The sequence below is a fragment of the Crocodylus porosus genome, unplaced genomic scaffold, assembly GCF_001723895.1.
Source record: "Crocodylus porosus isolate Cpor-Errol unplaced genomic scaffold, CroPor_comp1, whole genome shotgun sequence".
NCBI lineage: Eukaryota > Metazoa > Chordata > Crocodylia > Crocodylidae > Crocodylus > Crocodylus porosus.
Genome location: NW_017728886.1, coordinates 154,238,444 through 154,248,141, shown reverse-complemented (window position 1 = coordinate 154,248,141; position 9,698 = coordinate 154,238,444). Strand labels below are relative to the sequence as shown.

Here is a 9,698-nt window from a genome sequence, read left to right as displayed (position 1 = left end):
GAGTCATTTGAGCCCAGTTTTTCTCCTGCCCAGGCAGGGGGTCAGACTTGAAGATCTACAAGGTCCCTTCTAACCCGACTTCTATGATTCTATGATTTTATAAGCCAACAGGCCAAAGACAGGGAACAGGTAAAGACACATGAACACTGTTGTAACAAACTCAGCACCTTTATTTCCGCCCCACACACACCTCTGGAGGTGTCCCCAAAGAAGCCTTTAGTTCCTAGCATGCTCTAGCAGCAGCATGCAGCTGCCTCCAAATCTGAGTCCAGCCTCCTTAGTCCACAGTCCTGGCTGACCAAGCCAGTGAAGTCTCCAGCTCCACTGTGTGCTCCTCTGTGTAGGGCGACCAGGCTCCATGTGTATGCTGCTCTCTCTTACCTTCACTCTAGCCCAACTTTCCTCTTTCTTTGTCATTTGCCCCCACAACCCCTGAAGGTAGTCCAAATTAACTGTAAGCACAGCTCTGCAGACTGTCCGCTGGTCCCTTCTACTACAGGGACAGGCAAAATATGGCCCGCGAGCCAGATAAGGCCTGCCAAGCACTTTCATCTGGCCTGCGGCACCCCCTAACCAATTGCACCCCACCCAGCCCTTCTGCTCACAAGGGTGAGAGCAAGGCACCCACATGTACACACAGCCCCAAGCATACTCTATTGCCTCACTCCCACCTTCCTGGGCACAAGAGCCCTGGCCCACCAGCATGCAGCTTTTGTGCACGACTGCTGCTGCCACTGCTGCCGCCCCAGGGGACCTGCTCCACTTCCCTGGTCTCCTGTTGGCTCTGGTAGCAGGTAGGGAAGCAGCAGGTGCAGGGCTTGTGGGTGTGAGGGAGGGTGGGAGGTGTGGGGAGGCACCCCCAAACTCCCCCCCCTCCCCATGGTGCGCAGCCCCACCACGTGGTGGCAGCAGCAGCAGCAGCCGCAGCTGCCAGGGCGCTCAGAATGCAGTTGCCTGGCAGAGCACGGCTCCTGCCAGCACTGTACACTGCAGCAAGGAGAGCCACCTACGCTGGGCTGGTGCTCCTTGCCACTCGCATGCAGCCCCTGTGCTTGCACAGCATTGGAGGGAAGCCTTATGTGCTAGAGCTGAATGCTTTCCCTGCCGAGCCTATGTAGCACAGGACAGAAGCCCCACACACTGGAGCTGGCTGCTTTACCCCGCCTCCCCAAATGGTAGGTGCCTGGGGCTTCCTCCCTTACAGTGTAGCCCCAGCGGGGTAGGCAGCTGGCTCTATAGTCTGAGGCTTCTCTCCTGTGTTGCGTAGCCCTGGCAGGGAAGGCAGCCGGCTCCAGCATGTGGGGCTTCCCTCCCTGCTGTGTGAGTGCAGGGGCTGTGTGCAAGTGGTGGGGAGTGCCAGCAATACAGATTGCAGGGGGGAGGCTGTGTCCCTTCCTGTGATATGCAGCGCTGGCCAGATATGTGCCTCACCAGGCACCTGCGCCCTGAGCAGCCCACCTGCTGCTGCACACCCCCCCACCCTCTCTCACACCCACACCCTGTCCCCACATATATACAACCCCCCAACATACCCTGTGCACCTCCACACACATCCTCATCCCCTTACAAACCATGCCCCACATCCTATGACACACGCACACTCCCCCACACCCACCACACACACACAAAAACACCCACTACACACATATACAAACCCACTGTGTACACACATCACATACACCCCCCCACAATATAGAAACCTAAGAATTTAGTTTCGAGTTATTGTGCAATCACCTCTATATACCATACACAAACACAAATCATGACAAAATATTTTTTGTAATAAAATTAAAATATGTTCTAGTAGGTGTTTGACTTTTATTTTATGATTTGGTTTTTTTCTGGTTCTAAGATGGCAACCCCCCGCCCCGCCAAAGGAGTATTTCCAAGGGCCAAGGGGCTGGACTGCCAGTGGCACAGGTCAGGTCTTAGGGGTGGGACTTCACCCCAAGACGGCAACAAGGGGGTGAGGCAACTCGCAAGGGGCGGGACTACCCATGGAGTCCTCAGTAGCTCACCAAAAGTTGTTAAGCGGCCCTTCACCCAAAATAATCACCTGTCCCTGTTTTACTGTTACACACATTCAATTCACATTGCATTACTCCTCCCTTTTGACTGGTTGAGCTCTCGCATCCAAATGAAGTTACATTGTGTCATCCCTAAGCCACCTGGGAGGGCTCTGCACTCACTGTGCTCTACCTGGGGATTCAGGGATGTGGTAAGTTTTGGGTATACCATGTTGTACCCAGCCTTGACCCATAGCATTTGGCCTACCCCAAGTATTTGTTCATCCTCACAACTGGATGGTGAGTACAAGATCTTTCTTTGCTACCTATCTTCTATGTACTGCTCTAGGCTGCCCCAGCTTGAGGTCATTAAGGGTTGCTGGAAGACAATATTTTTCCTACTACTCATGCAGATAAACAGGTACCAGGAATAGCAGGAAGGCTTCTCACCTATATCACCACTGCAGCAACAGAGAAATACAGAGAAGGTCTTGTAGCACTAAAGTTTTGATCCCTCCAGCAGTTCTCATTAATAGACTGAGCCCATCTCAGCGACTACAAGTTAAAATGTTAGTGATCCTAAAACATTATAGCCTTATTGTTCATAGCTTTATGGCCTTAAATTGTATATTAAACATGTGACCTCTTTGTTTAATGTTTATTTTTGGACTCCCTTGGTGTTTGACAAGATTTCTATTTTCCTTTTGGCTGTTTCTTGCCTTAGTACTGTGAAAACTGCATATGTAAAATCAAATGCAAGCTGTGTGTGATGGTTTTATCTTGGTACATGTGCTACAAGGTACTAGGAGGTCGACTAAAATCCCCTGATCAACACTTTCTAAATAAGGGGAAAAAATATACAAAAATGTTTGTGATAATGAATGAATGAGCCACCTGTAGCCCATCCCTTTCAATACCACTCTATACTCCACACACTCTAACAAAGCCAGGATGGCCACAAGGCATATTTGACAGCCAAAGGTAGTCAAAGGAATAAGTTGCAGAGTGGACTGTCCTTCCACTTGTCTATGGTAAAACTACAAGGCTGCTACAATGTGTTCTGCATTTCACAGCACTAAGCACTACAAATCTTTGCCCATGATTGGGGCTTGGAGCCATTGCCACAATTCAAAAAGTAATAATAATCATTCTTTCTATGTTTAAAACATTTGTGTTTTTTACTTAAACCTCTAACCCAAGAGTGATAAAGTGAGGGAGGAAGAGTGCAGTCAGTAATTCCAGGTTGGGCAGGACTCCACTTTGCACACTGCAAGATCTTCTTTGATTTCTGTAGCTACAGTTTCATCCTTGTACAACAATCAGAGCTGCTCCACACAGCTATGAGCTTGTGAGGGTCAGATGACTGTACTTGCTGCAGTAATACACAAAGAGAAGGAAGCAGAATGGAATCACTCGTCTTGGCCTTCCCACGTTTCTTACGTTTTGTTGAAAGACCCTGCAGATCCACTTGTGCCTCTTGCTGGAATCTCAATGCCTCTGTCACATGCTATATTGCTATACAACAGCTCCTTCACTTAGGAGAAGCCATGCTTTATTTCTTATAAGAAACCATATGGTGTCACAAAACCTAACTGAAAAGGTTACTCATGAAAAGCACAGGCTTGGAAACACCTGTTTGCTGTTCTGGGATTAAATGCAGGTGGTAAAAAGCACTTCGGGAGAGGCGGGAGGGAAGCCGAGGGGGAGGGGGCGGGGCGGAAGGAAAGAAAGTGTGTAACCTCCTATTTCTCATCCCAAAGAACAGTGGGAAGGCTGCTGATTTGCCATCTCAAGCCTTAATGCCATGCACAAAAACTAAATGGTATATGGAACTCCTAGAGGGGCTCGGATGGGGTCCACTGCCAAATTCCTGGTTACAGAACCATTCTGGGGACATGTGGCAACAGTGGCAGGGGGCAGGAGGGGGATGACCAATGGCTAAAACAGGACAATGCAAGTTCGACTTGCCCAAAGGCGAGCTCATGAAATGAACCAGCGCAGATGGGGGATACAAAACAGTGCAGGGGGTCTAATAGTGGAGCCAGACAATGTTCTGAATAATAGGAAAGAATTATATAGTTGGTACTAAGTGTCACATTCAGACCTTACTGAAGTCAGTAGCAAAACTCCCACTGGCTTAACTAGAGCCAGCATGTCTACCACAAAGACTGATTAATTTTTTTGGAGTTCCCCAGAAATAACTCCAAAGAAGTTTAGGGAATTATATGAGTCTAAAACCAGGGAGAAAACAAGTTTGAGTCCTACGTGGTTTTATTTGCTTTGCAATGTACAAATGTTTTGAAGCTATGCCGAGAAAATACAAAGGCAATGGTGACTTCTAGACTTGCAAACATGTGGCAGCTTCCTAGCTAATTATGTCCTGCTTGAACCTGAAAGAACAGAACCTGTGATACGTGTCACAGACTTTTCAGAAACCTCTTCTTGCTCATAAATAAATACATAATTAGCTCTGTACCTCTTGCATCCCTCACACCAGAAACAGGGTATACAGTTATGAGAGCAGAAAATGTAAGAACGCAGTGAGGTATCCGTCTGCATTTATAATTCTTTACAAGGTTACCCGCCTCCACAGAATACTAAAAAGCACCCTGTGAGGGTGGAAGGCAGTGTTTCTGTAAGTGTGTGCAGAAAAGCCTCGCGGAAAAGATTAACTTATTCTTGTTTCAAATGCTCCTAGCTGTGGAACTGAAAGGCAGAGTCCAGACGTGTATCTTGAAAAATGGGAGAGATAAGGACAAGTACTTTGCAAACTCTGTAAAAGATGCATGAAGGACCCACTTCATATATTAGCAGTCCTGTCCCCCCCCCCGCAATTTCCTGCTAGGAAATAAATATTAATGGCAGAGGTCTAACTGCCCAGCTCTTCACCCTGGGTGGTAGTAGCACATATGGCAACAGCAGCAGGCCTGAGATTGTGAAGGGAAATACCACCTCCTTTTCTTTGCTGCTTACATGTGTGTCAAGTGGCTATCTTTGGTGGCAAAAAAAAAATGACATCTCCTCCTGTACCAGTCAAATCTCCAGCCAGCTCCTATTCTGTTCTCTGCTGCTGGGAAAGTGCAGGATATGGGAAGGGTAGGGGGAGATATGGCAGATGGGAAAGCAAGGCAGTCCCCTAGCTCTGTTCAGGTGCCTCCCCCTGCTGGCCCCACAGGCAGTGTGTGAGGCTTGTAACGGATTAGCATTGGCAAAACCTATGGGTACGTACAGACATTTGGGGAGGTTAGGGGAAGACAGGATCAAGGTAATAATGGCTACCCTATCTAAGGAAATTTCAGATGGGGCACTTAGCAGGGGGAGGAGGAGGTTGAGGGATCAAGGGGGCAAGCAGGGTATGCAGGGGGCCATGGGTGGGCAAGTGGAGTATGGGGGAGTGGGATGTGTGTGGGGATCCCACCACATTTACCTCCATGGTGCACAGCCCCTGCCATCAGCAGTGGCAGCAGGACGTGGGTTCTTAGGGTGCTCATGGCCTCTGCCAGTGTGTGGCTCTGGCCAGTCCTGGCACCTGCACATGGCAGCAGGAAGCAGGGCCAGGCCAGCCCAGCTTTATAGCATAGGGTACCCCGCAGCTCACGTGTAGCTCCCAGGACCCAGCCAGAGCCCTGTGTGATGGAGCCAGTGGCCTTCCCCACTCCCTGCCAGCACATGCAGCTCCTGGGACTCCACTGGGAAGCAGGGAGTGGGGCTGAGTCAGATTGGCTCCATTGTGCAGGGCACCCCACCACTTCTGGTGGAGTCCCAGGTGCTACACACAGAGGCAGGGAGTGGGGAAGTCCACTGGTTCACTGTGTGGAGCTTCCCTTTAGGGGTGTGCGAGTCCCAAGAGCTGCACATGAGCCGTAGGGAGCCCTGCACAAGGGAACTGGGCCAGCCCGGGCTCTGCACTCCTGCTGCCCTCCTGGGCATGGGCTCTGTGCTCCCACCAGCCCCATACACTATGCCCCACCCAGCAGCAGCTTCCCTCCACCCACCCTTGATTCCCTACCTGCTACTCCGACATGAGGAGAAGCCTCTGGAGGCCAGGGCAGCTGAACAGTTCCCTGGGCACCTGCAACAGCAGCAGCAGCAGCCCCACCTGGAATCTGCACGTTGGCTGGGCCAGGGCCCTCCCACATATGATGATGGGAGCACAATGCACTGCCCCAGTGGGAACAGGTGGGGCTCAGCCCTTGCAGAGTGTGGCAGGGCAGCCACAGGCTGGGCCAGCTACAATTAATTGGTGCAGGCCAGATGAAATCACCTGGCAGGCCAGATCTGGTCCGCAGGCCATAGCTTGCTCACCCCTGAGTTGGCCAAACACTTGGCTGTAATGGTTTAATCAGGGATGATCCTGCATCGAGAAGGGGGCTAAACTAGATGGCATTGTGAGGTTTCTTCCAGCCCTACTTTCCTTAGATCCTACAACCTCATTATCCTTTCACCTCAGCTGTAGTGGGCAGCATTTGTGCAAATACGGTCAATGTCTAAAAAAGACCACAATTCTTAGTGTCTCAATTTTTAAGATACTCAACCACCTTAAACAAGCTTGGTGTTCACAGGGTGGGCATGTACTTTCTGAAAATCAACCCCCTTTAAGTTGTTGCAAGCTGTGCTCTTAAAAATGGAGGCAACCAAGATTGGTCACTTGTACTCTTTCTCTCTGGCAATTCAAGTTTGCACTGTATACTGCAAACCAGTTTGATTGACCTGCTTTTAGGAAGGACCTAGTCTTTTGGCTTCCTTTGCGATGTGTGGGAAAAGATTTAAGAAAATAGGCAACAATCAGCTCTCAGTCACAGTGCAGTTCTACTAAAGGCAGCTTGCATCAGCACACCTTGGAGAAAATCTGACCTAAAAGAAATTCAGTTCCAGAAATATCGACTAATGACTTGTTGAAAAATATCCACAATTCTAACACCCCCTGCTGCTAATCTTTAGGTTTATTGCTACTTTACCAAACAAAATAGCATGGAAGGATCAGCCTGCAGATATCTTTGATTAAATCATATATCTAAAGTAAACAAGAATAAGATTTGTGCTTGCTGGATAAAGTAAAAGAATGAATGCAGAGCAATTAAATGAATAGCTATTATCTGAAAAGCTTGCTAATGACTAGTGAGATCATCAGCCTATACTGAACATGTTACAGAAGTAGTGTAATAGGATGGACCAGAATTTGGGAGGGGCTGTTTAGTGGCTCATAACTCAATTGCTAGTAGTTTAAAATAGTTTACTAGAAGATTAGGAATATTTAATTGCATTAGGCACTCCCATTAAAGAGGTTCTCTCTCAAAACAAGCCGTAGAAAGTTTAGAAAAATATGTAATTTGGAGTTAATCCAGTTCAAATGAGTTTGAGCTACCTTCAGACTGAGCAGCCTACTTTGGCCTAAGGCTCCTGAAAGGTTGCTGACAACCTTTCCCCAAAAAAACAATGCATTTCTGAGGCAACTTGAGGACTGAGAAAATCATAAAATACAAAGGATTTGGGGGAAAATATCCAGTCAGCAGGCATGTGTGCATGTGCAGTTAATGTGCATGAATACACTCCAGAGCTTTTTTGCTCCTGGGTGTGCTGTTTGAATGTACACCTGGGAGCAAATAACTCTGAAGCAATTAGCTCCAGAGTTTATTTGTGCACAGCACATGGAACCTGATGGGAGCAGCCCAGGCTGGCAGGGGATGCAGGGGGTCAGCCTGACAGCCCAGGGCTGCTTCTACCAGGCTCCATGTGCTGCAGAGGGGCTGGCTGGGGCACAAGGGTGCTTCAGCGTGGGGCTAGCCAGCAGGCAGTCCTGCCACTGAAGCACCCTCATGCTCCAGCCAGGTGCTTCACAGCAAGTGGCGCCTAGTCAGAGCAGCCCTGGGCCAGCCTGTCAGCCAGCCCAGGGCTGCTCCAGCCAATGTACAGCTAGGAGGGCTGGTTGAGGCATGAGGGTGTTTCAGCACAGGGGCTGCTCATGCCACAGCCAGCCACTCCACAGCGCATGGAGCTCGGTTGGAGCAGCAAGTCCAGGGCTGCTCCAATAGGGCTCAACATGCTGCAGAGTTGCTCGGTGGGGCAGGACGGTGCCTCAGCATGGAGGCTGCCTGCTGGCTAGCCTTGCACTGAAGGACCCTTGTGCCCAAGCCAACCTCATACTGTCTACATTTGCATTTAAATGCAGTAATTTACTATACCATTGGATAGCACTTGTGTCTGATGGGACTAACAGCACAGTAAATTAGTCTACAATAGCTTAATTACCATACATGTAAATAGTGACTGCACAGTAAAGTGTATGCATAAATGTGCCCAGAAAATCTAGAACGAACAAGGATAGAAAAGCCCCAAAGGTGCTGAGGCAGGGAGGAGGGAAAGTTTGGGAATTCTACTAGAAATGTGCAAGATGAAGGTAAAGTGAGCTAATATATTTTGATTTGAGGAGAAAAGAGGGAAGAAAGAAGGGAATCTGAAGAGAAAGGAAGCATTTAATAAAGATAGAGAGAAGGAGAAAGAAAATCTAAAGCATCTGAAAAGCTGTGACCACACATTCAAACTGTCAGGGCTTATCTGAACTGGCTGACCTTCCCCAACCTTCTGAAGTTTCCCCATCACTGAAAAGTGCCTTGCAATTATGCATGAACAGTATGAAAATCCAGAATAGCAGGGCTACTGCAGAAAGATTAAGGTACATTGGTGAAGCTGTAGGTGGAAGCTTTCACAGCATCTGCCCACCTTGTGTCTGCCTGTAGCACACACTGTCAATCTCTCACTTTAATGAGCATGAAAATTCTCCCCAATAATTTTTCTTTTAAGCACAAACATCCCTAGGAATAGCATGCAGATTCTATACATAGCACCTGCTTAGCTCATAGTGCAAAGCACTGAAATGAAGCAAGAAGCTTTTGACAATATAATTAATGTCTTTCTGGGTCTGTTCTCCTGCAACACAAACAGTAGCTCCTGTGAACAGTACAGAATTTACATGAGGAGCCCTTCCCCCCCTCCCAAAGGAATCCTCGCTTTCTTCTTACCATCCCCCTTTTATTGTAGTCTACTTATTTTTCAGTGTCAGACTTCCAGCGTCTTAGCAGCTGCTCACGTTTCTACTGAGGATTGGTACAGAGCATAAAGCATGCAGGGGAAGTCTTGTTTTGCGTCAGTCTGATGTCATCATTCCCTTACTGCCCCAGAGTTTGACAAAACCCGGCAAGTCTCAGTAACACCAACAGACAATTCATGTGCCATCGGTAGATCTCACTGACATTAGGAGTACTAAATATTGTTTGAATTTTTGAAGCTCTGAAGAGCAATCAACAAAAGAAGCCAGAATAAGCTAATGGATCTGAAGAAATAGCTGCATAATCAGTTTCTGCTGAAATCCTGACACATCTTTTTAAGGGAAATTTGCCTAGCATTTTAACATCTGTCCTTTGGACAATTATAAAATGTCTGAAGACCCACACTTAGCATTTAGCAAATTAAATGTTTCTGAAAAGGATCTTGCACACAGGAAGAAAATGCTAACATGTACCAGGCTTAGTGCTTAAGTGTTTGCATAATTCACTACCCTATATTTCATAGATTCATAGACATTAGGGCTGGAAGGGACCTCGGAAGATCATCGAGTCCAGCCCCCTGCCCAAAGGGCACAAAGTCAGCTGGGGTCATAGGATCCCAGCAAGATAAGCATCCAATTTGCTCTTG

The 9,698-nt window shown here is 48.1% G+C and overlaps 1 protein-coding gene and 1 long non-coding RNA gene across 5 annotated transcripts in view; one reads left to right on the top strand and one right to left on the bottom strand.

The window, feature by feature from the left end:
• The window catches only part of PHACTR1 (phosphatase and actin regulator 1), a 467,204-nt gene that overhangs the window by 226,449 nt on the left and 231,057 nt on the right, over positions 1 to 9,698 (bottom strand). The gene's annotated exons all lie outside the window — the stretch shown is intronic.
• Positions 696 to 9,698, top strand: part of LOC109315612 — a 17,101-nt gene continuing 8,098 nt past the window's right edge. Inside the window, exons 1-2 of the long non-coding RNA XR_002102559.1 lie at positions 696 to 809; positions 9,067 to 9,075. This is a non-coding gene — a long non-coding RNA (uncharacterized LOC109315612). The remainder of the gene's footprint in view (positions 810 to 9,066; positions 9,076 to 9,698) is intronic.